The following is a 27,128-nucleotide window of genomic DNA, read 5'->3' as shown; positions in this document are numbered from 1 at the left end:
AGACTCTCTGGTGCTCATATCTTGCTGTCCACACACAGGGCTCTGTTTACAAAGACCCTCCCCCACCCCCATTGGCCTGGTGAAAGCTCACTCCTGCTCCAAGGCTCAGCTCTATCTGAAAGTCTACTGCTCTCACCACCCATCCCTTCCTCCACCCTAGGCCAAGGTGGTCCCCTGTGCCCTAACAGCATGGTAACGGCTGCATAGTGCAAACCAGACTCTGGCATCAGAGCCCCGCTGTGCTATTTATCATCTGTGAACCACTCTCTGAGCTGGTTTCCACATGTGGAAAATGTGGTGCTGACATCACAGGGGAGTTGTAAAGATTAAATGAGAACATGTACGTAAAGTGATCTGCAGTGATTGGTACAGACTCCTCAGTAAGCGGTAGGTATTAATACTTTGTTTATACTTCTTCTAAAGCACTCATGTATTCTAATTATTCTCCTGTCTTTATCTTCACTATACCATAAGTTCCTTGGGGCAGGGAGGAGGAGGAGGAGAGGAAGGAGGAGGAAGATCTTTACAAATGACATTGAACAAGCCCTAAGACATGTCTGCTGCATAAATCAAAGAAATGACAAATTCTATGGAAAAAGTTCTGGGCAGGAAATCTGGAGCCTTGGGCTCTAGTCACATGGTCCCAGTGATGGCACAGTGCCTGCCCAACTTACACTCACTTGGAAGAAAAGCTGCCCAAACCGCAAACCCTTTTGAGCCCGTTGCTTTAGACCACTTGGCCCCTTCAGCTTCTAGACTTGAACAAATGGGCCAGCACCAGAGCCAAGGGTTACCATTTCAAATATTAGCCGGTGACCTTTAACTAATGGCCTACCACAACAATCTGAGACAGGCCAATTAGAGGCTCTCTTGGACCAAGGAACAGAAAGAAACTGTCAGGTAGCGGAGGGAGTTGGAGTAGGCAGGTCAGAGACAAGTGAGCCTCGGCCAGTAAAGCCATGTGCAAGACAAGATAAGAGGGAGCAGAGACCAAGAAGCAGCAGAAGCTGGTTAGTAGGAAGAGGAGAAAGGAGCAGCCCTGTGCAGAGGTGGGGAGGGTGTCAGGGGAAGGACAACGAATAGAACAGTGAGTCCTAGGGCTGCTTCATTCCTGCTGGCATTTCAATTCCAGTCCTCACAAGAAAACATTCTTTATATTTCAGCTACATTGGGTAGATTTCTGTACCTTGCAGCCCAATGAGGCTGACTCTACTTGTTATGTTGGTCAGTCTCTGCCTTTCTCTCTGCACCTCAGTTTGACTAGACCATCTCCATGGTCTTCTCCAGATCAATGTTTGCTTTGAACACCATGTAGAGAGAATGAATTTTAGGTTGTTGGCCACTGAGTTACAGCATTAGTTACAGAGTGCCATGACATCCTGGCTCCCGAAATAGCTTGGTGACTGGTTAAAGAGCCTGTAGGAGGATCCAACACGTACCTGACTTTGAACCTGAGCCCTGCTGATAGTCTGCCTCCCCCTGTCCATTGCATCCTTTGTTGGATCACAAAGGAACTGAGAAACCAGGGCTGGTGTTTCTCCAGTGTCTTTGGCTGCTGAATGCCCTACCTACTGCCTTAACACTTTCCTGGACCCACTTCAGCATGTCAGAGGAGTCCAGTGCCAGGTCTGCTCCAAAGAAAGTGCCACTCCAGGAAGATTGTGAACAAAGAAAGTTTCCTTCTTTGGTGCTAAGATTTCCTGCCTTCCAGCTGTTTGGCTCTCAGCCTGTGCCCTGCCGTCAGCTTTCTAAACTAACAACTATGTTGATAATAATACTTCCTTGCTTGTGTATGGTACTTTGTACTTTTCAGAGCATTTTCATGCTTGTTGTCTTATTTGATACTCACAGAAACCCAGGGAGAATGGGCAAGAAGTGAAGTGTAGAGGATAATACCTATCATTTCTCCCATCACATCCACCCCCCCCCGAAACAACTTATTTTAAAAGAACTTAAAAAATTATCCCTCTGTTCTTTTTAAAATACATGAAAATAATGAGACTGAGCTTGATTAAGTGACTTGCCCAAGATCACAGGGCAGGTAGACAGCTGAGTTGGAACTAGAAATTTTCCAGTCACGGATCACACTTAAGCAGGACACATCTTGCAAAACACTGCTGGCCATGGCAAGGGACCTCTGAGAGACATGGTGTGCTCGCACTACTGTCCCTCCCCCCTGCTTTTTAAAAATGTTTTATTTACTTTTTTTTTTCAACGTTTATTTATTTTTGGGACAGAGAGAGACAGAGCATGAACGGGGGAGAGGCAGAGAGAGAGGGAGACACAGAATCGGAAACAGGCTCCAGGCTCCGAGCCATCAGCCCAGAGCCTGACGCGGGGCTCGAACTCACGGACCGCGAGATCGCGACCTGGCTGAAGTCGGACGCTTAACCGACTGCGCCACCCAGGCGCCCCTTATTTACTTTTGAGAGAGAGAGCGTGAGCAGGTAGGGGCAGAGGGGGGGCAAGGGACAGAGGATCCAAAGCAGGCTCTGTGTTGACAGCAGCAAGACTGATGTGGGGCTCGAAATCACAAACCACGAAATCATGACCTGAGCTGAAGTCAGACGTTCAACCAATTGAGCCACCCAGGCGCCCCCACCCTGCTGCCCTTTTGAGGCCTCTGGGGATCGTTCACCATCTTACCGCTCTCGTCCCTACAGAGACTTGGCTACCCTACAGTGGCATGGGTAGCACCAGGAGCCCACAGAAGGTTAGATGCAAGCATTTAGTAATGGTTCCTTACATATTGGCAAAGATAAGTGCTTTTGGAAGAGTCCGTGTTCTTGCTTTGATTACAGAGCCCTTCACGGAAGGTAAGACAGGAAAGGAAAGGCTGAGTCCCTCCTTCAACCAGCACCTCTGAAAAAGATGAAGCAGAAGTAATAGTTCTTGCCCATCCTCCTTTCCTAAACTCTACTCGGCAGCAAGGACACCCTGTCCTGGCCCCTCTGTTTTGGGCCTCTTCACGAACTGTTCTCATTGCTGCACTGTCACCTGGTCAGGATGAGCCCACCCCTCCCAATCACAACACAGATTCAAGTTATCCTGGGAGACAGCAGTAAATTCTCACCTCACAGTTCTAATAGGGGTAGGCGAGGAAGCGAAAGAAGTGGGAAGCCTCTGTGCTTTCTCCGGGTCTGCCCTTGCTCCTTCCCCAGCGCCCCCTAGAGGGCATAGTGTGCTTCTCTTGTGGCATCACCCAGCCCCGCAACTCCAAACAGCACAACTGGGAAATGAGTCAAGGCAGTCAGCCTATCCAAAGGCCCGGACAGTATGTCAGCTCAAGTGAAGACAAGAGAATAGAAAATGTGCTTGGAATTTTGAACAGAGGGAATTTATTCCAAAGGACAGCTTAGAAAACCTGTTGGCTTGTAGGAGCAAAAGGGCAGGGTGGGGCAGACTAGAGAGTAATAGCTGCAGGAAGCTTCTACCAGGCTTGGAAGATCAAATGGAAGGGTGTTCCTGGCTCCTGAAGTGCACTTGTTGCTGACAGTGTGCGAGGTTAGTTTTTGAAATGATGCTGCTGGCAGAGCTGCTCGAGGTCACTGGAGCCCACAGGTACCCACTGCTGCCCCCCCCCCAAGACCACCAACACTGCTAGAGCCCGTGACAGTAACCCACCACTGCTGGAAATGCTGAATGTCTCCGAGCCCATAACCACCAGCTGCTGCCAGAGTCTCCAGTGGATGCAGAGAGGAAATGACTTTGCCTGTCCCGCTCTGGTCCCATCTCCTGGCATACCGTTTCTCACCTGTACTTCCCATTCGCAGAATCTGACAGGAAGCCAGTTGGCAAAGGGAGCCTGGGAAATGTAGTTTTCAGGGCCCGGCATTCTTCTGTACAAAGCGGAGCATTGAAAGGCTAGAGCAATAGGCAAATGACCAGCACAAATGCTACTGAAAGTTACACCTCATTTGGGCACCTTAAAGGCCATAGGTATTGGACGTTAGCTGATTACCTCATGACTCCATTTTCCCTTTTCTAGGATCCATGTATTTCTAGGAAGCTGGCTCCCTGGGAGTAGAGCAGGGCTGAGTCAGTCAATCCCACTGGCCAGAATGATTGGTTCAGGGTGGTCATGTGAATCAGCCAGTCCAATCAGAGGGAATTTCAGGATTTTTGCTGAGAAGGCTGGCACACAGGCTGTCTCTTCCTTGCTAGCAATGAATGAGGAAGCAGGAATGCCTTGGGAGCTGTTGGCAGTCATCTTGGGACAATAATAGGAGCAGAAACCAGGAAGAAAGAGTGGCCTTGAAGACTGGGAGATTGATTTGGGGGCACATAACCCAGATGCTGTGGCCACTGTGTAGGAAGCTCTGGCAGAGGTGATCAGTCTTGTGCCCTTTATGGTGCCTATTAGCAACCCACAAAGCAAGACCGATTTATGAGCATCATGGAAAAATCTGGAAGAGAAAGAAAGTTCTAGGAATCAGCCACTTTTCCCACGGTCACATCTTGGACCAGTGGCATTTAAACGTTTTTTATTGTACCTTCAACACGTGTGACCAGTACACATGTAGCTGTATAAATAACTGAAATAAAGCTTCACAACAGTTTTCACTGTATTTACCCTGCTATGTGCAATTAATTCAAATTTTCAATTCTATTCCATTTTTAAATAAAGCTGCTTATAAATTTCTAAATGATTTCATGATCTAATGGTTAGGACCTGCAATTTGAAAAACATTACCCTATACCATGCCATCATCAATTGCTGTAAAACTTAACTCTTGATTTTAATCATCCTAACCTTTGCTAACTTTCCTGCTTTTGTACCCATATTCCCTGTCTTCCTTTGCTCTGAAGGACAGTTACAGTGTCCCATGTCTTATTGGAGGTGAACCTCTCTCCAACCTGACACAAGAATACCAGGAATTTACCTCTGTAGCTATTCTCTTTTGCATTGCCAATTTCTGCCTGTCTACTGGAATGTTGAGTTTATAAAATTGCTCTAGAGTCTCTCTCTCTCTTTTTTTTAATTTTTAAATTTTTGTAGTTTTGAGAGAGCGAGTGAGGGGGGCGGGGAGGCAGAGAGAGAGAGGAAGACAAAGAATTCCAAGCAGATTATGCACTGTAAGCACAGAGCCCGATGTAGGACTTGGTCACGAAATGTGACATCACGACCTGAGGCAAAATCAAGAGTCAGACACTTAACCAACTGAGCCACCCAGGTGCCCCTAGAGTCTCTCTTCTTTAGAGTCTCTCTCTAAACTCTCGAGTCTCTCAAGTCCCCTTCGATCCCATTTCAATAGCCACTTCCTTAAGTCAACCCAGATATGGTTAAATGGGATAGGAAGAAGAAGGGTGGCCTAGAGGTGGACTCAGTAGAGGGATGAGGACTCTGTCAAGAAGGCAAGTAGTGGGCATGGAAAGGAGAAGAAGGCATCACGATTTATGTGAACAGACAGAAATCAGAAGTGAACTTTTTTTGTGTGTGTGAGAGAGAGAGAGAGAGAGGTTGAGTGGGGAAGGGGCAGAGGGAAAGGGAGAGAGAGAATCTTAAGCAGGCTTTATGCCCAGTGTGGAGCTCAACATGGGGCTCAGTCTCACAACCGTGAGACCAAAGAGCTGAAATCAAGAGTTGGACGCTTAACTGACTGAGCCACCCAGGTGTCCTGAAATCACAAGCAAATTTTGACTCAAGAACTGCCTTCCTTAAACCCCACTTTTGAGAATCCTGCTCCTTCCTTTGTTGGTGGAGCCTGGAATCTGGAGTGGTAAGCTCAAGTTCCATACTAGCTCTGCCATTTCTGAGCTGGCTAACTTTGGATAAATTACATCTCTTCTTTAAGTTTTCTCATCTGTAAGATTAGTCTAATAAAACCTACCTTATCAAGCTGGCTTAAGGATTAAATTAGATAAATACGTGTTAGCTCTTATGATTAAGGCCTTTTCCCATCCTTATACAAAACCTTACCTCCCCCCACCCACTAATAATAATTACCATAGTGACCACTTGTTAAGCAATGAATTCCTCTGTGACAGGCAATATGCTAAGGACCTTTCCAACTGTTTCCAAGCCAATAAGGATTCCCTGGCCACCTTCTTACTGCAGATTTTTTTTTCCCTGATGATGTACTTGATATTTATAGAGTGTCTACCATGCATCAGGAAGTCAACTGACTTACTCACATTTCATTCATTCTATAGATGTTAGTTAAGCACCTACTATGGTGCCAGGAACTGACTAGGTGTTGGAGATACCAAGATGAACGAGGCCCTGAACCTCGAAGGACTCACAATCCAGTCACATAGTAAGTGTTATGTAGTGAGGGGATGTATAGGAGATGTTCATTACCTGTGGCTTCCTTGGTCTAGACAACCCCATCTTTGGCTCCAGACCTAATGACCGATAGCGTTTGATTCTGTGTTTCTGGCTTGACTTTGGAGCCCTACTTTTAGGACATGCCTTTCAGTTCTCAACTCCCCATGGGCCATCAGGATTAAGAGAAAATTTTTGTGTTTCTTGTCTCTCCCTGCCTGGGATCCCCCTCCAGAGGAAAGAAACTTAGCAGATGTCCAAAAGACAGATAAATTGCTGGTTGGTTTTCACCCCAACACACTTTTAACACTTTCTGTCTTAATCTACTCAGTCTCCTAATTGCCAAATTCAGTGGACTTTTTGTGCCTTTGCAGGTCTTTCTGGTATCACATATCATTTACTGTTCTTTGCATCTTTCACCTCTATAGCTCAGAGGGGTTAAGTAACCTGTTCAATTTACACTACTAAGAACTAGAGTTGGGACTCGAACCCAGAGTAGACTGACTCAAAAGCACATGCTTTAGCCACCATTCCCTACTGCCTTCCCAAGCAGACCAGTAGTCTAGGTCTGTGCTGTCCAATGTGTAGTCATTAAGTGCATATAATTATTTAAATTGAAAATAAAATAAAATAACATAAAAATTCAGTGATCCCTTCATGCCCAGGCAGACTCTCTTCATGAAGCAGAAATGATGGCCACTCACAGATCCTTATGGCTCAAGATCTCCAGAAGAAACGTCCTGTCTCTACTGTACCTATGCTTCACATCTTTCAGAGGCTTTGCTCAGCTTAGTTTGGGTCATGTGCCCATCTGTTCAGAAACTGTGACCTGTTTTAGCAAGGGTTCCTAGAAAACAAAGCCTGAAGAAGGGATTATGTGCCAAAGGCTTTTGTGGACGCACATTTCCAGGGCAGTGAGAATGAGGGGAGGGGGAAGCAGGAAAAGATGGGAAGCAATGCAAGCAAACGTTTGTTACTTCTTCACAATGAGCTGTGAACAGACACAGCTACTCTCTTGAGAGGCCCACCTACTTGGCCATGCAGAATGTCTCTAGACAGGTTGTATAGAGAAATTACACCTTAAAACAGACCATCAGAGGAAGGAAAAGAGTGGATTGTTCTCTCCTGCCACTTCCTGTCTCTTGTCTCCCAGTGATCACTGTGCCCTATGGGTAACGAAGTCTCCTGTACTTCTAGGTTGCTTCATTGGCCCCTTCGGGAAGCCAGAGCTCATGTTCTGTGAGGAGGTGTGTCATCGGGGTCTGGAAGTTTGCAGAAGCCAGAGAATATACGTTTGCAATTAGCTGGCCTCAGGCAGCAGAGCTGTGAGACCTCACTCAGAATTGATCAGCCATGCCTGTGGGTGAGGTGGACCAAATAACTAATGGTCTGAGACTGAATCACACTGAGAGACTGAAGAGGCACTGGGCCAAGATGTGGGGATCATTGAGATCAGTCAGACTGGGTCACATGCCTATCCCTACAGCTGACGGGATATGGAAGAAACACTGGGGAAGGAAATAGCCCATCCTTCTTCCCCTTATACCAGTTCAGATCCTCAGAGAATCAGATACTGAGGCAGGATTAAATGCAAGGGATTTATTATGAAAAACACCTGTGAGAGAAAATGGGGCAGAAGCTGAGAGAGACTGACTGAGTACCACCAGATAGTGATGCAAATCCGACCCTGAAGGAAGGAGCGAGAAGGAAGGAGTTCTAGGTGGAAGGGTCTCTGACTGCAGTGTAGTTCTAAGGAAAGTCTGGCAAGGCCATTGAGGGGTCCTTGAGCCAAAGTCACCCATCAGAAGAGTATCCGTTTATCCTAAAAAAAAAAAAATCCTGTCCTGAAATTCCTGCTGGGCTGTCAGTGGCCAGGAGCAGCCCATGGGGAGTGAAGCCTGGGAGAGAGGGGTGATGGATTTCATAGCTCAGCAGCTGGGCTGCTGAGGAGTTACACTTCTCCCAGTTGGAGATCTGAAAAGTGCATTCTCATGGCCACACACTCTCCCAGCCCAGCACTACATGCAGATGAAGAAGGATGGTTCTACAATCTAAAAGAAGAAAAAACGTACAGTGCCATTTCAGTTGAAAGGGCAAAGACAATGAGCAGGCAAGACAACAAATGTCCACCTATAGCTTACAATGTCTCATGTATAATTCAAACTCTACCTGTTCCAACCTGAACCCGTGACTTCTCCATGCTCTGAAAAAGTCCAGAAGTCTTCATCTGGAGACCACCATCCTCCTAACTGTGAAAGCTAGAAGTCATATTAAACACCTCTTGATCCCCTCTCCCCTGTCCCCTGAAATAGTCAATCAGTTCTCCAGTCCTTCCAATCCTACCTTGGAAATGTCACCTCTGCACTTGTACACTCTTCTCTCCATTCTCACTGCTACTGATGTATTCAGAAGCTCATTGCATCTTGCCTGAACTACTGTGAAAGTCTCCAGTGGTCATTTTACAATCCCATTCCATCTTGTTACCTCTGCCAGATTGTCTTTAAATGCAGTTTTGACCATTTCAATCCCTTTGTAAAAACTTCTATCACTGGGAAGTTTTTGATGGTGATGGAAGTTTTGAAGTTTTGATGGAAGATGGTGTAGCCACAGTGGAAAACAGTCTGGCAGTTCCTCAAAAAATTAAACACAGAATCACCATATGACCCAGAAATTTCACTTCTAGGTATATACCCCAAAGAACTGAAAGCAGAGACTCAGATAATTGTACACCAATATTCATAGTCAGCATCATTCACAGTACCCAAAAGATGGAAACAACCCAAATGTCCATTTATGGATAAACGATAAACAAAATGTGTTATATATACATAACAAAATACTACATTCAGCCATAAACAGAAATGAAATTTTGGTGTGATATGGATTAACTTTGAATACATTACGCTAAGTGAAATAAGCCAGACACAAAAGGACAAATATTGAATGATTCCACTTACATGAGATACCTAGAATAGTCAAATGCAAAGAGACAGAAAACAGAACAGTTGTCACCAGGAGCTGGAGGAAGGGAGGATGGGGAATTATTGTTTAATGGGTGCAGAGTTTCAACAGGGGGTGATGAAACAATTCTGGAGATGGACAGTGCTGATATTTACAAAACAATGTGAATGTACTTAATGTCAATGAACTATATACTTAAAAATGGCTAAAGTGGTGAAACAAACAAAAACAAAATTCCACACTAACTCTACTTAGCAGAAAATAAAACCCAAGAACCTTAATCTGACCATATGTAACTTTCCAGATGATTCTTCTTCCTTTTCCTCTTACTCTATGTTTCCTCAAGTGATCTCCTGCTTCCTATATTTGCTCCAGTGGCCACCTACAAAGGGCATGCTCTTCCCCTAGTTCTCATTTTTTTCAAGACCCCCTTCAAAGGTCACATCCTTGCAAATCTTTCCCGAACTCCTCCCTGTTTCATACTACGTGGAAGTAATCACTCCCTTTTTTGAACTCCTACAGCTTGTGAATTATGTCTGTCTTTAACACTGCTTTCCTTTTCTTTTTAAAGTTTATTTATTTATTTTGAGAGAGAGAGAGAGAGAGAGGCAGAGAGAGAGAATCCCAAGCAGGTCCATTCTATCTGTGCAGAACCTGAGTGGGGCTCCATCCCATGAACAGCAAGATCATGAGCTGAGCCAAAATTAAGAGTCGGACACTCAACCGACTGAGCCAGCCAGGCGCCCCTTTTGGATCACAGAAGGCACACAAGGAGATAGAGGTATAGCTGAGGGTAGTCTAGCTGGCACTCTAGACAGGTCCCTCTACAGTGCTACAACTTTAAAGGAATTTACCAACATCCCAGAACTGGTCTTCAACTTTATAAATTCAGAACCCTGATTTTAATAAGTAAACAGAGGGGAATTATCTCTCAAGGGGGCTCCTGGATCCACTAAGTTCACAGAGACTGGAAGTTACATAAGCCAGAATCCAATAGATTGATTTATAATAAAAAATGTCATTATCAAAAGAACTGAGATCCTCTAGGCAGCAGGTCACTAAATTCTGTCCCCACAGGTGAGACGTTTGCTGGGTGAGCAATCACACCAGGGAAGCACGTTGATCTTTTCTTAGCTGAGGCAGCCTGAGATACTCTCACCCACTATAGGGATGACACGGACAAGGAAATCCTAACGCTTAGGTCAGCTTGACTGAGGCAGGGCGTAGAAGGGCAATGCTAAAGTTTGCCTCTGTGACTGCCCGGTTTTGGGCTGTCATGGCTGATTAAGCCCTTTGGTTCACAGAATCTCTCCAAATAGGATATAGAATGATTGGTTGATAAGATTGACTAAGCATCTATTTATTAAATTACAGTCACATTTGCTTTCATGAGATTCCTCCTGTATGACCTGGCCCGGAGTTTGGTTTGCTTTTTGATCGTGTTTGTAGAGAAACTCTTGGCTTACTGCCACAGATAGCTAATTTTAGGGTTGTATTAGTCAGCTTAGGCTAACTAGGTTATGCTACGGAAACAAACAACTAAACCTATTTCAGTGGCTTGCAACAAAGGTTTATTTCTCACTCACCTTACATTACAGGTCATGTACATCAGCTGTGGCTCTGCACATCTTCGTTCTGGGACCAACCCTGGAGAAGCAGTTCTATTTGGGACATGCTGCTCTCATGGCAGAGGAAAAACAATATGGCGGAATCATTAGATGGCCCATTTATTTCTGTTCAGAAGTGGCTCATGTCATTGCATATTTCATTGACCAAAGTAACACCAAGCTTCATGACATTAGTGTGAGAAGTATAATCTCCCAGGGACAGACAGACCAGATAGGCAGGGTTTTAGAAAGGCAGGGGCAGAGAATATTGATAATAATAGTCTACAACAAGGACTAGTATTCAGCTTGTGCACCAGTATGACTGGTACCAGTTATAATACTATCAGAATAGTGAAATGGTTTTGTACTGATTAATGCCTGCTGTCCCAAGCCTCCTGAGAACTCCCCACTCCTGGGAACTACTACTCACAAATTAGCAACTAAAGGGTTAATATCTAGCACAGAAAGCTCTCTCCAGGACAGTTTATGGACTGCAAATCTGCTAGATCAATGCTTGAGCACTACTTGTAGTTAAATGTTTATAATCACCTTTGGCTGATTTCCTCCACTATGTAAATTCTTATTAGTTTAATTCTGAGGGCAACCTGATTTCCAGGCTCTTGGAGGGAAACTGACTGAAGCCCCTATGTGCTGTCAATACTTCATTATAACAATATCTAATAACACTAATTTGTGCTCATTCCTACACATTTTTACATCTTTTGCAACAAAGTATATGCAATAATTAACTTAATAAGTATTTGTAGAAAGTCTCACTTAGCTTTTTCCCATTAGCTGAGCTCATCTCTGTACCATCTTAACATAGTATTTATTTTGGGTCTGTTTTGAATTTTTTTTTAATGTTTATTGAGATTGAGAGTGCCAGTGGGGGAGGGGCAGAGAGGCGGGGGGGGGGGGGGGATGGAGGACCTGAAGCAGGCTCTGTGCTGAACCCAAAGAGCCCTGGTGCAGGGCTTGAACTCACCAACTGTAAGGTTATCACCTGAGTGGAAGTCAGATGGTCAACCAGCTGAGCCACCCAGGCGCCCCATCTCTGTTTTGAATTTTTAATGCCATTTCTCATGTCTGAAAATGTCATCATTATCACTAACTTCTTTATGACACTTCTGCAATTTGTGAAGCACTCTCCCTTACACTATTTCATTCAATCTCCCCAACCAACACTCCCAGGAGACAGGAATTAGATCATTTTACAGACAAAGAAATTGAGACTCAGTGAAGTCAGGTGTCGTATAGCTAGTTAGGTTTTGTTCATTCATTCATCAAATATTTATTGAGTGCTTGAAGTGAGATTTATTCAGGTTGGATCTGAAAACAATTTCCCTGAATTCAAGTCAAGGGCTTATTCCAGTATGCTCAACACCTTTATCACCAGGGCCATACACTCAAAGGGAAGAAATAATAATAGTGTGTTGATTATAATGTTGAAGACCCCTGCAACCCAAGTCTCAGAAAGGCTCCAAGGTCATTTATAAAATTTAAGGTAACCACTAGCACCAGCAGTTTCATTTGTCTCTGTGCTTACACCTAACCCATTGGTTCAATGTAGATAGTCCCATTCCATACGTATTTGGTGAATTTATCGACAAGTTTTGGAGCTACTCATACTGAGTTTTGACACTTAATAGCTGTGGGACTTTGATCAAGTCACTTAACCCTTTGAGCATCAGTTTTATCATCTGTAAAATAGAAATACTAACGCCTTGGGACCAAGCGGTTGCGGAGATGAAAGAGCTAAAAAGATGTAATGCCCATTGTAACTGGGGTTTTCAATCGTCTTGATGAAGTTTTAAACTGCATTTAAATGAGAAAAGCAGTGTCTATGTCGACGTAAGGTTACCAGCGACAATTCTTGGGATGTGCTGTTCTTTACTCTGGAGTATATCATTTTACAGTTTTGGTGTTAAATCCCTTTTCATGGTACTGGTAGCTATCTTCTTTACCGGCGCACGTAATCTGGCATCCCCGTGTCGTCCTTCGTCCCCCCAGCTCTTTCCTTCCAAATTAAACAAACCCAAAAAACCAAAAAAAACGTATTTCCTAACATTCAAGGGTGCGCACCACATCAAACGCCAAGCATAGAACACCCTGTGGAAGTCACCAGGCAACGCCTCCGGGTCCCCTAGAAGGGGGTGGGGTCAGAAGGCTCTCTGATCTCATTCCGCCTCCCCAGGTCGTCGCCCCTTCCTAATTCTCGCGAGATTTCAAACAACCCAGCTTCTGCGCACTTCAAGATACTGGGAGTCAAGGCGCCAAGGGAGGGGGAGGGGAAGGTGGGGGGAGACGGTGCAAACGGCGTGGCCGCCATCTTGTTTGTGCCCCCGCTTCGCGCGCGCTCCGTTCTCCGTGACGCACGCTTCCCCCTCCCCTCCGCCGTGCCCAGGCCTCTGCATTGCCTGACTCCGCAGGAGCGCGGGGGCGGCTCCTGCTCTTCCCTGGACTCCTGAGCAGAGGCGTGTGAGTGTGCGGGAGCGTCTGTGGGAGGGAGGGTGAGAGGCGAGCGGCGGCGGGGGGAGGGGCAGCGCTTCCCGCCTTCGGCGGAGACCTCACTTCCCTCTCGCGGCTGCCGCTGTAGTTCGGTCCGGCCTGCCCGCCGCCATGTTGTGTTCTCGCCAGGCCCGCCGCTGTCGCCGCCGTCGCGCTCCTGGGGTCCGTGCGCCTCGTCGGCCCGGCCCGCGGGCTTTCTCCCATTGGCGGAAGGCGACTGCGGGGGGGCTCGCTCGTGATTGGTCGGTGGCGGGGAGGCCGCGGACCTGGCACCTTATTGGTCGCGCTGGCTCGGGCCTGGGGGGTGATGAAGGAGTCGGAGGCTGCGGGGATGCGCGCGTCTCGGGCTCGGACGGCAGGGCGGTGACCCCCTCCGGTGCAGGCGTGGGGTGGAGGCCGGGGGCGAGTCTAGAGACCTTAACGGGGAAACAGGGTGATGGTCTGGCAGGTACTGTGGGGTTAGCCTGTGCACGGCCCGAAGTGGGAGGCACTCCTAACTCCAGAGGTACACTCCGTGGAACATGCGTGGCCCATTATAGAGAGGCGTACAAGCCCCAAGGGTGCCATGCTTGGAAACGCTGAAACCTGAGTTAGGGTCTGAGACGGTCTTTGAGATCCAAGAGTGCTAGACTTGGAGGTGTTTTTGTTTTTGTTTTTTAATTCCAGTATAGGTAACATAGAGTGTTACATTAGTTCAGGTGTATAACGTAATGATCCAACAATTCCCAACACCCAGTGCTCGTGGTGGGGAGTGCACTCCTTAATCTCCATCACTTGTTTCACCTATCCCCCCCCCCCGCCACCTGTTTCCCCCTGGTAACCATCAGTTTGTTCTCTACAGTTAAGATAGACTGGAGTTTAACACAGTTTGTGAAAGACTTTGATGTCCATGGATGTCAGGTCTGAGGGCGTGGTATAGGAAAAAAGGCATCTGGGCCTTAGGGACCTATGTAAAGGATAGGATGAGATCAAGAATTTTGCTGGAGAGTGATAGCATTGAAACCGAGGTTTCAGAGTTACCAGACCTGGGATGTGATATGAGGAGAAAATAAACAGACCCAGCCCGAGAGGTGGATCCTATTGGACCAGTGCGCTGGGCCTTCAGCAAGTCTAAGAGGCAGGGGCATGAGGTAGTGACATCTATAAGAATGAGGAAGTGCGAAGCATTGGGGGAACATTTTCAGACTTGGGAATTATAGTAAGGGAATAATTATAGATTATTGGGTCTCAGGACCATGCGGCTGATTTTGTAATGTTATATAAAGTTTTCTTGTATTGGGAAGGATATAGGTCAGGGCTGAGTTTCTAAAGCTACACTTGCTGGCAGATATTAGATACTTGGTATTTGTTTGAATAGATATTGGTAGGTATCTCTTTAGTGGAAGAGAGCTTAACAGAGATCCTGGACCTTGACTTATTTGTTTTCTTTTTTTAAAGTTTATTTTTGAGAGAGAGGGAGAGCGTGAGCGAGTGCATGCAAGTGGGGTTGGGGCAGAAAGAGAGGGAAAATCCCAAACACTAATAGTGCAGAGCCTGATGTGTAGCTGGAACTCATGAACTGTGAGATCATGACCTGAGCCCAAGTCAGACACATAACAGACTGAGCCACCCAGGCGCCCCTCTTTTCTTTTATATATACCTAAAAATTACACTCATCTTCCTGTGCACTTAAAATTTTTTTTTTAAAGAAATAAGCAGATTTGAGAATAAACTAGTACACAGTTCCTTGCATCTCGTTTTGAGTAACAGGACTTGTCAACACTTTCTGGTTTGTATTTCACAAAACTTTTGTTCTAATCAAGAGTTGTTAGAGTAAGCTTGTTGGAGGTATTTTATCATTTTCCAATTTATTGTTATGACTTGAATTGTTCTACATTTGCATTTCCCAAGGTTTAGGGATCGTGGAAACACATTTGTGTTAAACTTCTCTGTTCCCTAATTTGTTTTTCCTCGTCTATGTTAGGTGGTCCTCTCTAGTTTCAGATAGATGCTATAAATCTGTTTTTATACCAATTTCAAGAAACTTTTCTGGTTTTCAAATGTGGTCAATTTGTGAATGCAACAACATTTTCAAGAGAGAAGAGGAAAGTAGTAGAGGAAGGGAATTGACATTTTGGGGCACATATTTCCTATTATGTAGGCATTATCATTTGCATATTGCAGATGAGAAAATTGAGGATCAGAGAGGTTGTGTAGCTTGTCCAGTGTCTGTGTGGTTGAACTGGGATTCATATCCAAGTTGCCCAGTGGCAAAGCCTGTAGTGTTATCTGCTGTGTCATGTTATCAGTATAAACCTGATTAGTCAAACTTCCAGATAGCATTATATTTTATTTATTTATTTATTTATTTATTTATTTATTTAGTAATTATTATTTTTTAAAATATAATTTGTCAAGTTAGCTAACATACAGTGTATACATTGTGCCCTTGGTAGATAGCATTGTATTTCAAAGTGGATCATCTTTCTTTGATTGCTGGGAATTAGGAGCATATTGAGTGAGGAGAACATAATTAACAAGAGTTTGTTGTACTGTTTCAAAGATTCAGACCACAGGGTAGGAGCCATGTAGAATCTAGGTTCTTCAACTAGGTATTTAAATCATATCTCTTGTTTTTTATTGTGTAGAGAAAGATTAAAAAGTAAACTGTTGGAGTTTTTCTGAAGCCAGGTAGATAATAGGGGAAAGTATGTACAGAAAGTTTAAGAATCTGCATTCTTTAAAACCAGTCTTCAGAATATTGCTGACATAGTTTTTCTATATATGGAAGTGATTAATGTCAAGGAGTGAGGAACTACCAAGTATATAAAGAACTCACCTGGGAGCTTTTTCAAATATCACTAGTACTTTAGATGTTTGTCTCCAAACACTGGGATCTGTCCAGAAGCCTAGTGCCTTCCTCAAACCGTGGGATAGTGATTCTAGTATATGCTTATCCTGAATGATGTGTAAAATTAAAACTGGATACAACAAAATATTTGTAATCCCAATTTTGCATGGAAATCTTTAAATAATTCAGGTCTCAAGGGGAGACCAATGATTTGGTAGTCTGAGTTACTTTGTGACTTAATGCAATTAGGTGAGGGTCTCCTCCCTTTTATTTGCAATTACACTGCAGTGTAGGAGATAGAGTTAAAATACAAGGGGAATTAGGGCTTGCCATATTTTGTACATTGGTCATCTCAAGCTTCATTTGGCTCAGTCATTAAGTTAGCCAAATATGAAGAATGTTACAGCATCCATGACTTAGTTCTTTTTTAGTAAGTCTAGACAAGGTTGCAAAAACAAATATACACATATTCAGCAAGCATTTCTTAATTACCTTCCCTTCAACAACGGTGATCACCTTCATTCCCATTAACTTCCTTACATCCATGGCCGGTTGCTGGGCCTTGTTATCATCTGGAATGGAGCACCCTAAAAATCTGGAATCCCAGGAGGTCTGAGTAGGTCTGAGTTTATGGTAAAAACTTGAGAACATCAGCTGTGTCTTCTAAGCAGACATCATACTAATGTTTAATACTTAACAGACTGTGTTCGTGTCTTGTTACCTAAATTTTTATAACATAATTCTGTTACCTCATTTATGTGTACATATTTTCCATTTGGTCAAAACTGATTCATTGTACTAGAAAAGATACAGGGTTTCTTAACCTCATTTACAGAGATGCAGAGGCAAAGTGAAATGAGGAGCCATGCTAGGTGTCTCTGAGGCAATTTTGAAATTCATATCTCTTTTAGTTTAGAGGTACTGAGCCATTAAGGATCTATGAATCAAACTCAGGAATGATATAGTTAGTTACTAACTTTTATTGAGTGCTTATGTTGCACCAGCTAGGTTATAAATGTATTGTATATATTATCCACACTCTGTATGTGGTGGACACTATTACCACCTTTATTTTTGTGTGTGAAGAAACTGAAGGGTTAGGTAATTTGCTCAAGGTCACACAAGGTGGCAGAGCTCAGATTCAAACTTAGGTCTATAACTTAATTCCTACGAAATTTGTGGAACCCTTACTCTTAAACTGTGTTTTCTTGACACCTTAAAATCTTATGAGAAAAGAAAAATTCCTGCATCTTAGATCAGGAAGTGACCTTCAGTTTTTTTCAGGCAGGTACTCTTTTACTGAGGCCCTAGAGTGTGATGACCTTGACAAGGTCACTTGGCTTGGCAAGGGGAGAGCCAGGTGTAACCCAGATTGTTGGATTCCCAGACCATTCTCATTCCACTGGACAGTATTGCCTCTTCCGTGGAAACATTGGCTTGATGATAGGGATGACTCTAAGGCCCTTTTATATTTTGACAAGTTTGCCTCATTCATAGGAAGGAGAATGGCAGAGGACATTATTAAAGATACAAATGACCTTCTTGAGGTTTATTCCAGCCTCAGGCATACAACCTAGGAAGAACATTCCTTAGCCAGCAAGTTGTTCTTTTCCATTCAGTTTCTTGTGCTCAAAGCAGACTTATTGTGAGTTATCTGATGTCTTCCAGTCTCTTTTCATTTTGTTTATTCAGTTTTTCATGCATGTGCTGTGACTAGTTAGGAAGGCTACAAGGTCATTTTAGTATTTTCCCAGTGACTCAAAGTACCTAACATAATTTAAGTAGATTAATCATAGGAAGAAGTGGATTTAAAATACTTTGGCCAAAAAATGCCATTGGGAGGGGGTAGTGTAGTTGCTGACGCTGGAGTCAGACCTGGGAAAGAATTCTGTCTGCGTTTACCCTCTGTGTGAGCTCGGGGTCAGATTCTTGACCTGTCTAAGCCTTAGTTACTTCCTATGTAAATTAGTGGTAATGATACCTCTGTTACAGAGTAGTTCTGAAAAATGAATACAGCAGCATATGGTAGGTGCCTGTCACCAAGTGGACCTTAGTAAGTGAGGGAACACATCACTTTTTAGAACAGCATAAAATCTGTCAGCCTGTTAAAGCTTCCCCAATGAGGAGGTCGTTTGTAATCGTCCGTTCTTTCATGTACAGTAAGATTTCTACGTGGGGGAGCAACCACTTGACATGAAAGAAATAACCTAATTTAGTTGTGGTGTTGTGATTTAGGAGCTGATTTATAGTGGATCTCTGTTATTATTAGTCTGTATTATTTATGAATGCACAAAGCAGTAGTATCTTCTGCTTCAGAGTTAGGTTGTCTCCTGATTGCCTCTGTTCATTCTTGGGTGCTAAGTGGTAATGATTTTGATGAGATGAGAACTTTTCTGTATTTGCCAAATAGCAATAATTACTAAAATCAGAACAACCAGTTTTATCTTTCAATCCAGAAAGATTTACATTATAGTCATTTAAAACTTTTTCTAGGGGTGCCTGGATAGCTCAGTCTGACTCTTGATTTTGGCGCAGGTCATGATCTCATGGTTTGTGATCATGATTTCCCAGTTTGTGAGATCGAGCTGCACATCAGGCCCTGTGCTGATGGCACAGAGCCTGCTTGGCATTCTCTCCCTGCCCCTCCCCTGCTTGCACTTTATCTCTCTCTCTCTCTCTCAAAATAAATAAACTTAAAAAAATTGTTTTTCTAATTGTAGAAGTTGTCAGTTGAAGTGGGACTGTCAGTTTGGCTTGTAGTCACCTGGTAACATTTTCTTTGAAGTAAGCAGGAAGACAGCATTGTAAAATGGTTCAAGAAAAAAAGTCTGTCTGCCTGCAGAAATTTTTTGCCAGGTTGCGAAATTTGCTGCACCCTTCCCACACTTCTCCATGTTTTAGCAGTGATGTACCTGATAACAGTGAGGCAACATTTGTGCTCATTTTCAGTGTGAGAGTTGTATTTTCTGTTTTGGGTTAAGTCCTTACTTGTTTGCAGACAGATTACTTCTAAATTCAGTGTACTTTTATACTGTGAGAGCTTTCTAATGGATAAACTTCAGGTGCAGTTTAGAGAGAGGGACTAGGCTAACCTTTGCATTTGAATGTTTCCAGTGGAATAGGTTTACCTTAAAGGTTCAGATCTTCATGTCCAAGGTACATAAGGTGTCCTCATTAGATGAATACTCTCCATTTAAAATCAACGATATCTTGTTACAGATCAGATTTAAGAATTAATCTTAAGTACATTCATGGGTATGAGCTATAAATAGTGATCTTGACCAGTGCTTCGATGAATGCCTCAGTGACTCATAGGGAATGATATCGGAGTATGGAATATTTTGTATGATGTCACTGGCTTAAATCTATTAGAGTTAAAGTCGTCCCACCCATTACCTGTGGTTTCGCTTTCTACGGTTTCGGTTACCCATGGTCAACCGCGGTCCAGAAGCAGATGATCCTCTGCTGACTATTGTCAGAGGATCAGTAGTAGCCCAGTGCCCTATCACAATGTCTGTCCTCACGTCACTTCAGCTCATCACGAAGGCATCTTATTTAGCAGCATCACAAGAAGGGTGAGTGCAGAGCAGTAAGATTTTGAGGCAGAAAGAGACCACATTCACATAGTTTTTATTACAGTATATTGTTATAATTGTTCTATTTTATTATTATTATTTCTTACTGCGCCTAATTTATAAATTAAACTTTATCTTAGGTGTGTGTGTATGGAAGAAATGAATTGTAAATAGGGTTTGGTACTATCTGCAGTTTCAGGCATCTCCTGGGCAGGGCGCGAGTAGTGTCTTGGAACGTATCTCCTATAGATCAGGAGGGACTACTGTACTGAAGGTTTTCACAGTTTCTGTTATTGCTCACCCTTTCCTCAGGAGCTGCAAATTGTCCAGTGATCTGTATGAAGTGAGATTCTTTGCCCAATGTTAAGACCTATCCTCACTAGTGGTGTGATCAATTCATTTAGGAGAGGAAAGTGAAAGTACGTGCAATCTGCACAGTTGAACATCTTTGTCATTTTTAACTGTGTTAAAAATTATTGCTGTACCCTGAAGGGTAAGTGGCTTAGAATTTGCTCATTATCAGCTGACAAAGTTGTGGCCTTTTTAAAAAGCAAAGCACACTTGGTTGGCAGTAATTTGGGAGGCAGAGGATTGCTATTTATGGTGATATTTAATGTCATTTTTAGTAGGACTAAATTAAAAGAGAAAGGCCATAATGTGTGTAAAACTCCAACCATTTTGGAAGGTGGTCAGAATAGAGTTGCCTGTAATCTTTTCATTCGGCTAAAATCTGTAAGGCAGCTTAGCGCAGCATTTCCTAAACTGTTTCATTGAAGTTTAGTTCTTATACAATGTAATAAATATCCTCTGGAGTTGAAAAAAGGATCCTTGACAAAATGATAGCTAAAGTGAAATGCATTTCTTTACTGCAGAATTAGTATTCAGGGCCTTTGTGTTTACGTACCTTATGACCCTTCAAGAGAGAGGATACATAATGCAGTGTTTCTTGGACATATTTGGCCATGGAACCCTGTTCGTGAGAACATCTAATAAGTATTTCATGTTATGACTGGGGTGTAGTGGGGCCCAGTTGAGCAGTTCTAGTGCAGAGAGCTTATGAGTAAAAAATGAATCTTTTGTAGAGGATAGTTTGGCCAGTAGCGGAAAAGGATTTTTCTGGGAACATACAACACAGGTCTCCAAAGTAACATGGACTCTTAGGGGTGAATATTATTTCAAAGGCCATCTAACCCTGTTGCCAGCATCCGTGACACTGGTGGCAGCTACCATTTTTTTGTGCACTTGCTGTTTATGTCGATGGTGGTGTTCTACGTGCATTATTAACCACTGGTCTTCATGTTATTTATTTATTTATTTATTTATTTATTTTTACCTTCTTAATATTTCCCATTCATCTACTTTTCAACATCTGCACTGCTATGTTTCCTGGTAACTAGAGTACTGCAGTGTCTTGTTTTCCCTGCTATCTGTCTAGAGCTGCCAGTCTCCCACCCGGTCCCACTTCTCCATACTGTACCCCAAATGATCTTTTAAAAGGGTAATTCTGAGAGGCGCCTGGGTGGCTCAGCTGGTTGGGCGACTGACTTCGGCTCTGGTCATGATCTCACAATTTGTGAGTTCGAGTCCCGCATCGGGCTCTGTGCTGACAGCTTAGAGCCTGGAGCCTGCTTCGGATTCTGTGTCTCCCCCTCTCTCTACCCCTCCCCTGCTCTCTGTCTCTCAATAATAAATAAACGTTAAAAAGAATTAAAAAAAAATAAAAGGGTAATTCTGATTGTGCCAGTCCCATGCTTAAACTCTTCAATGGCTCACTGTTGTCCCTTAGAATAAAGTTCTAGTATCGTAGTCTTGTCCAGCCCTGTTCATGTTTCTGAGTTAACTTGTAGCCTTTTGCCCCTGGGCTACTGCCATACCAAACTATAGCCCTTTCAGGAATGTAATGCTTTATGTCAGCTCCAGGCCTTTGCACATGCAGTTTCTTTGTCTGTCTCATTAAGTTCCTATTCTTAGGATTTAAATCTCCCAAGAAGCCATTTCTGACTGGCCTGAAATTGAGTTAGGCCATGGGCTAAGGGGCTCTGCTTATGTCCTGTACTATGCATTTGTTCCTGTTGTAACTCTTAACATAGAGCACTATGATTGCCTGTTTTAATTTTCCTCTTTGTTATAATAGACTTTAGTCTCATTGAGGACAGGGACTGTATTGTTTAGGATCCCCACGTCTTAGCACAATGCCTACACCTAAGTATTTATTGAATGAGTGAAAGTTTCCTTAATCTTTACAGCCTTGCAAGATGGTTTATGGTTTAGGAAATTGGCCTCAGTGGGGTTAAATACCTAGTTTGAGGTTACTCAGCTAAAAAGAGGTGAAGAGGGATTAGAATCTAAATCTGTCTAGCTGCAAAGACTGTTTTTTCCCCCCTGCTTCTCCACATGGCTGCTCTTTTTCATCTTGTCTTTACATATTCCTGTCAAGTGTTCAAACAGCCTGTGCTAACAACCCCATCCATAGCTTCTGAAGCAGCTTGTGCCATCTTTGGACAGCTCTGAGAGAATAGAATAGTTTTCTAGAATAGTTTTCCATCCATTGGTCTTAATTTATGCTTTGGAGAATATAATTTATTTTTAAAAACAAGTAATTCAGGGGCGCCTAGGTGGCTCAGTTGGTTGAGCGTTCGACTTTGGCTCAGGTCATGATCTCACGGTTCCGTGTTCGAGGTGCGCATTGGGCTTGCTGCTGTCATCGTGGAGCCTGCTTTGGACCCTCTGTTCCCTTCTCCCTCTGCCCCTCCCCCACTCACATTCTCTCTCTCTCTCTCTCTCTCTATCTCTCAACTTAAAAAAAAAAAAAAAAAAAGAGTAATTCAGGGGGCCCCTGGGTGGCTTAGTTGCTTAAGTGTCTGACTCTTGATTTTGGTTCCAGTCATGATCTCATAGTTCATGACAAGCCTCACGTTGGGCTCTGTGCTGACAGTGTGGAGACTTCTTGAGGTTCTCCGTCTTTCCCTCTCTCTCTGTCTCCCCCTCCCCACTGGCTCTCTCTCGCTTTCTCTCAAGCATTAAAAAAAAAAAAAAAATTCAGAATTTATAATCCACTTAAGGTCTCATTTATTAGTTTACTTCATTAATTTGTTGAGCAGTGATTTACTGGGCATCAGCGCTATATTCCTTATTCTAATGATACTATCATTGCTCAAAATGTTTCTGGGACTTTGGGGTTCTTTGGGGGTTATCTTCAGAACTTCTGTCAGATTCTTTTGAAAATGTGTGGACACACTTTTTTAAACCTCGAAGGTGGATTTGGTTTGGGAAATAACTAATAGTTGTTCAGGACCAAGTCAGGTGAAAGAAATGGGTCAGAAGCTACAATCTGGCAGCCCTTAATTTTCTTTGGTCTGCTTATAATTAAAAAAAAAAAAAAACTGAACCAAAATTGAAACTGGAAAGATTTAACATTCAAACAATCTGGCTTTCATGTTTGTATATATTTTTTCCTTCAACCAGACAAAATGATACTATTTATGAAGTCATTGCGGTGGTTCTGGAAGGGATAATGAGGGTATAAGGAATGGGCATAATAGATGTTCTCTGTGATGCTATTTACAATATTTTAAAATTGAAGATACTGAGGGATTAATATCTAAAGTATATTAAAAAAATGTCTGCATCTCAACACCAAAAAGTAAACAGTCCAGTTAAAAAATGGGCAGAGGACCCAAAAAGACATTTTTCCAAGGAAGACATATAGATGGCCAACAAACACGTGAAAAGATGCTCAACATTACTAATCGTCAGGAAAATGCAAACCAAAACCCAATGAGGTATACCACCTTACACCTGTCAGAATGGCTAAAATCAAAAAGACAAGAAATAAGTGTTGGCAAGGATGTGGAGAAAAAGGAACCTTTGTGTGCTGTTTTTTTTCCTTCAAAAAATTAAAAATAGAAATACTGTATGGTCCAATAATTCTGCTGGATATCTACCCAAAGAAGATGAAAACACTAATTCAAAAAGATATATGTACCCCTATGTTCATTGCATCCTTGGTATTATTTACAGTAGCCAAGATGTGGAAGCTAGGTGTCCATCAGTAGACAAGTGGATAAGGAAGATGTGTGTATACACACATACACATACATGCATGCACAGTGGAATATTACATAGCCATTTAAAAGGATTAGATTGTGCCATTTGCAACAACATGGATGGACCTAGAGGATATCATGCTCAGTGAAATAAGTCAGAGAGATGAATATTATATGATTTTTACTTATATGTAGAAGCTAAAAAACAAAACTAATGAACAACAGAAAAGCAGAATCAGACCTATGAGTACAGAGAGCAAATTGATGGTTGCCAGAGTGGCGGGTGGTGGGCAAAATGGGTGAAGGGGAGTGAGAGATAATAGGCTTCTAGTTATGGAATGAATAAATCAGAAGAGTGAAAAGCACAGCATAGGGAATATAGTCAATGATACTGTAATAGTGTTGTGTGGTGACAGATGGTAGCTATACTTGTGAGCATAACATAACACCTAGAGAAGTTGAATCACTATGTTACACACCTGAGACTAGTGTAACATTGTGTGTCATACATCAAAAGGTAAAAAAAAACCACAAAACATTGTAGACAGTGAAGTTATTAATATAAAACTGATAGAAAATTATGGTATAGCCATTCAATGGAATATACTCCAATTGTAAATGATATAGATACAGATTTGATATGGAAAATTGTTCACATATTTAAGTGAAAATTACAAAGCAGTTTGTATAATATTATTATACAATATGTTAGATGGTATTAAAAGACTAACTCAGCCTTGTTTCTAACTGACATAAGCAAAATACAGTGTTTGATTCTGAGTGGTTGCTTTAAAGGTATTCTTAAAAAAATAGCCCATCTGCCTAACTGATAACATCAGTACAATACTGCTTTATACATCCATCTCATCAACTTAGTATATAAGTCACACAATGTATTTAATAGTTAAGTGAATATGGCTTTGTATTCATATCATAACATACGAAAAGTTCATTTTTCTCTAGAGGTTGTCTGATATTTCTTGAGGCTTCTAAGTGTACTTACTTTACTAAGTCAGTTAGGGACAACATCAATAAAATGTTCAGGGCACTGAAGAGCCCAGTTTCTTTGCTGCTATTTCTGCTTCTGATGTGATTGATACAGCATAACTTCCAAGATAGGTAATCTTGGGGGACTGAACAAGACTGTCCTTGACAAGAATTATCAGGGTGGTTAAGGCCAACTTCTGTCATAACTCTGGTCCTTCAGTCATTCCTCAGGATCCCAGAGCAAGAGCTGTTCTGGCATCAGCTTTTTGTGTTCAGGATCTGACTTTTGTTTCTTTTATTGACTCTGGGGCTCTTGCTACAGTGGACTAGTATTCCTTCATGGCTTTTGTCAGTTGGAGCTGAATAGTAGCTGCCCCTTCAGATGGGACATACGCGCTCCAGTTTTCCTCAGTCCTCATTACTCATTACTTCATTGACACTGTGGCTAAGGTTGGGTTTGATGTATTGGGGATATATGTGGATATAAATAAAACACAGCCACTAACTTCAAGAAGCCTTCCTCTGGTAATAGAGACATGGTTAAAAGTAATTATAATGTGTGATAAATGCTATAGTCAAGTGTATATTTAGATGTTATTGAGTATCTACCACATGCTAGGTGTTAATGCTGAGTGCTTTGACCTTATATCATTTAAACCTCTGGGGTGCCTGGGTGGCACAGTTGGTTGAGCGTCCGACTTCAGCCAGGTCACAATCTCGCGGTCCGTGAGTTCGAGCCCCGCGTCGGGCTCTGGGCTGATGGCTCAGAGCCTGGAGCCTATTTCCAATTCTGTGTCTCCCTCTCTCTCTGCCCCTCCCCCGTTCATGTTCTGTCTCTCTCTGTCCCAAAAATAAATAAAAATTTGAAAAAAAAAAAAATTTTAAACCTCAATGCTCCCACGGTTTGGTGTTATTTTTTTTTTTTTCCATTTTATACATGAAGAAGTGAGCTTAGGGATGGATAAACAGCCAGTAAATAGGTAGCTATGATTCAGAATCAGTTTTCTGACCAAGAGCATCATTTCCCATGCTGCCTACTTTGAGACCTTGAACCAGGTAACCAGAGGCAGTCATTTTGCCTCATAGTGATCTGGGTGTTTTTTAGGGCAAGACAATGCAGTTGTCTGTTGCAGAGGGCTGCTGATATCCAGGACCAGGGAAGAATGTGAGTTGGAATTCCAGAGATCCCATGAGGCTGTTAGTCCACAGTAACAACAGGCTAGAGAAGGGAAAGCTATAGTAAGTAAGTACAGTATAGTAAGCCGCCAGATGGAAATTCTAGGATAATTTCAGTTCTCTTCCCACTAGTAGCTTGAATTCTAGTAAGGTGGCTGTTGATGAGAAATAGGGGTTCGAGTGGTTTTCTTGCAAACCTTCCAAGAACTAATAAAAACTATGCCAAAGGTATTCACAGAGTATTAAGGGACATGTTTGGTTTAATCGGGTATATCAAACTCAGAATCAAAGGATGGGCACGTGGAACAACAACCAAATCTTGGCCTGGATGGGTGATGAAAAGCATGGGGAAGATTTTTTGTAGCAGCTGGGAGTCCTCCCACACTGCCCTTTATGGCTTAGGAGTTGCTTTCTGCAGGGTTGCAGGGTATGCTGGAGATGGAGGAGAGACAGCCCCTCCTAGTAGCTTTGGGGCCTTAAGGAGAGAGACCTTTCTGCATCTTAACCCTGTATAAAACAAGGAATTTGGACTGGATGACTTCTAGCACTTTACAGTTTTTCAGTGCTTACTAGGCACAATACAATATACATGTGTTAACTCATTTAATACTTATGGTGGCTCTGGATATAGAATGGTGACATCCATGTATTACAGATGAGGAAGCTGAGGCTCAGGGTTAGTTCAGTGTCATACAGTTAATAAGCAGAGGAGTCAGAATTTGAAATAAGCTCTGCCTGATTCCCAGGTGCTTAGTTGTTTTTCCCTAGTGATAACTAATTAATAGTCAGCGATATGAATGTTCTCCCTCTTCCTCTGCTTCCCACCTCATATAAGCTTCTTTGCTTCCTTCCAGCCGACTTGACCTCCAGTGTTGAGGGGTTGAAAGACTCTAGTGTGGATGAGACACAACTGGCTTTTTGGCCCTCTGCTTTCTCTTCTCAGGCTGGTAGCTATTCAGAATCTGGGATCGAAACTTCTGAGAAAAGAACTATAATACCTGCAGTTCTGTAGCTTCAGCAGTCTTCCTACAACACACCCTGTTGGCATAACTAAACTCTTATTTAGATGCCACAGTAAAATCGCCACACAATCCCGTAACAGTTTATTTTGTGTTAATGATTTAATCATTAGTTGTTCCAAGTCCTGATAAATTATAAATGTGATTTGCTACT

The 27,128-nt window shown here is 42.8% G+C and overlaps 1 protein-coding gene across 5 annotated transcripts in view; it reads left to right on the top strand.

Moving 5' to 3' along the window:
* Positions 1-13,118: 13,118 nt before the first annotated feature.
* The window catches only part of NFYC (nuclear transcription factor Y subunit gamma), a 66,908-nt gene continuing 52,898 nt past the window's right edge, over positions 13,119-27,128 (top strand). Inside the window, exon 1 of one of the 5 annotated variants that reach the window (XM_047082605.1) lies at positions 13,119-13,311. The gene's annotated coding sequence lies outside the window, so the exon portion shown is untranslated. The remainder of the gene's footprint in view (positions 13,312-27,128) is intronic. The other 4 variants (XM_047082603.1, XR_006962627.1, XM_047082607.1 and 1 more) reach the window with 4 other exon arrangements.

This window comes from Lynx rufus, unplaced genomic scaffold (assembly GCF_022079265.1).
Source record: "Lynx rufus isolate CCGP_SWC_20201006 ecotype Redwood Valley unplaced genomic scaffold, mLynRuf1.p SCAF_2, whole genome shotgun sequence".
NCBI lineage: Eukaryota > Metazoa > Chordata > Mammalia > Carnivora > Felidae > Lynx > Lynx rufus.
The sequence above is the reverse complement of the archived record's forward strand: the minus strand, read 5'-3'. Positions and strand labels throughout refer to the sequence as shown.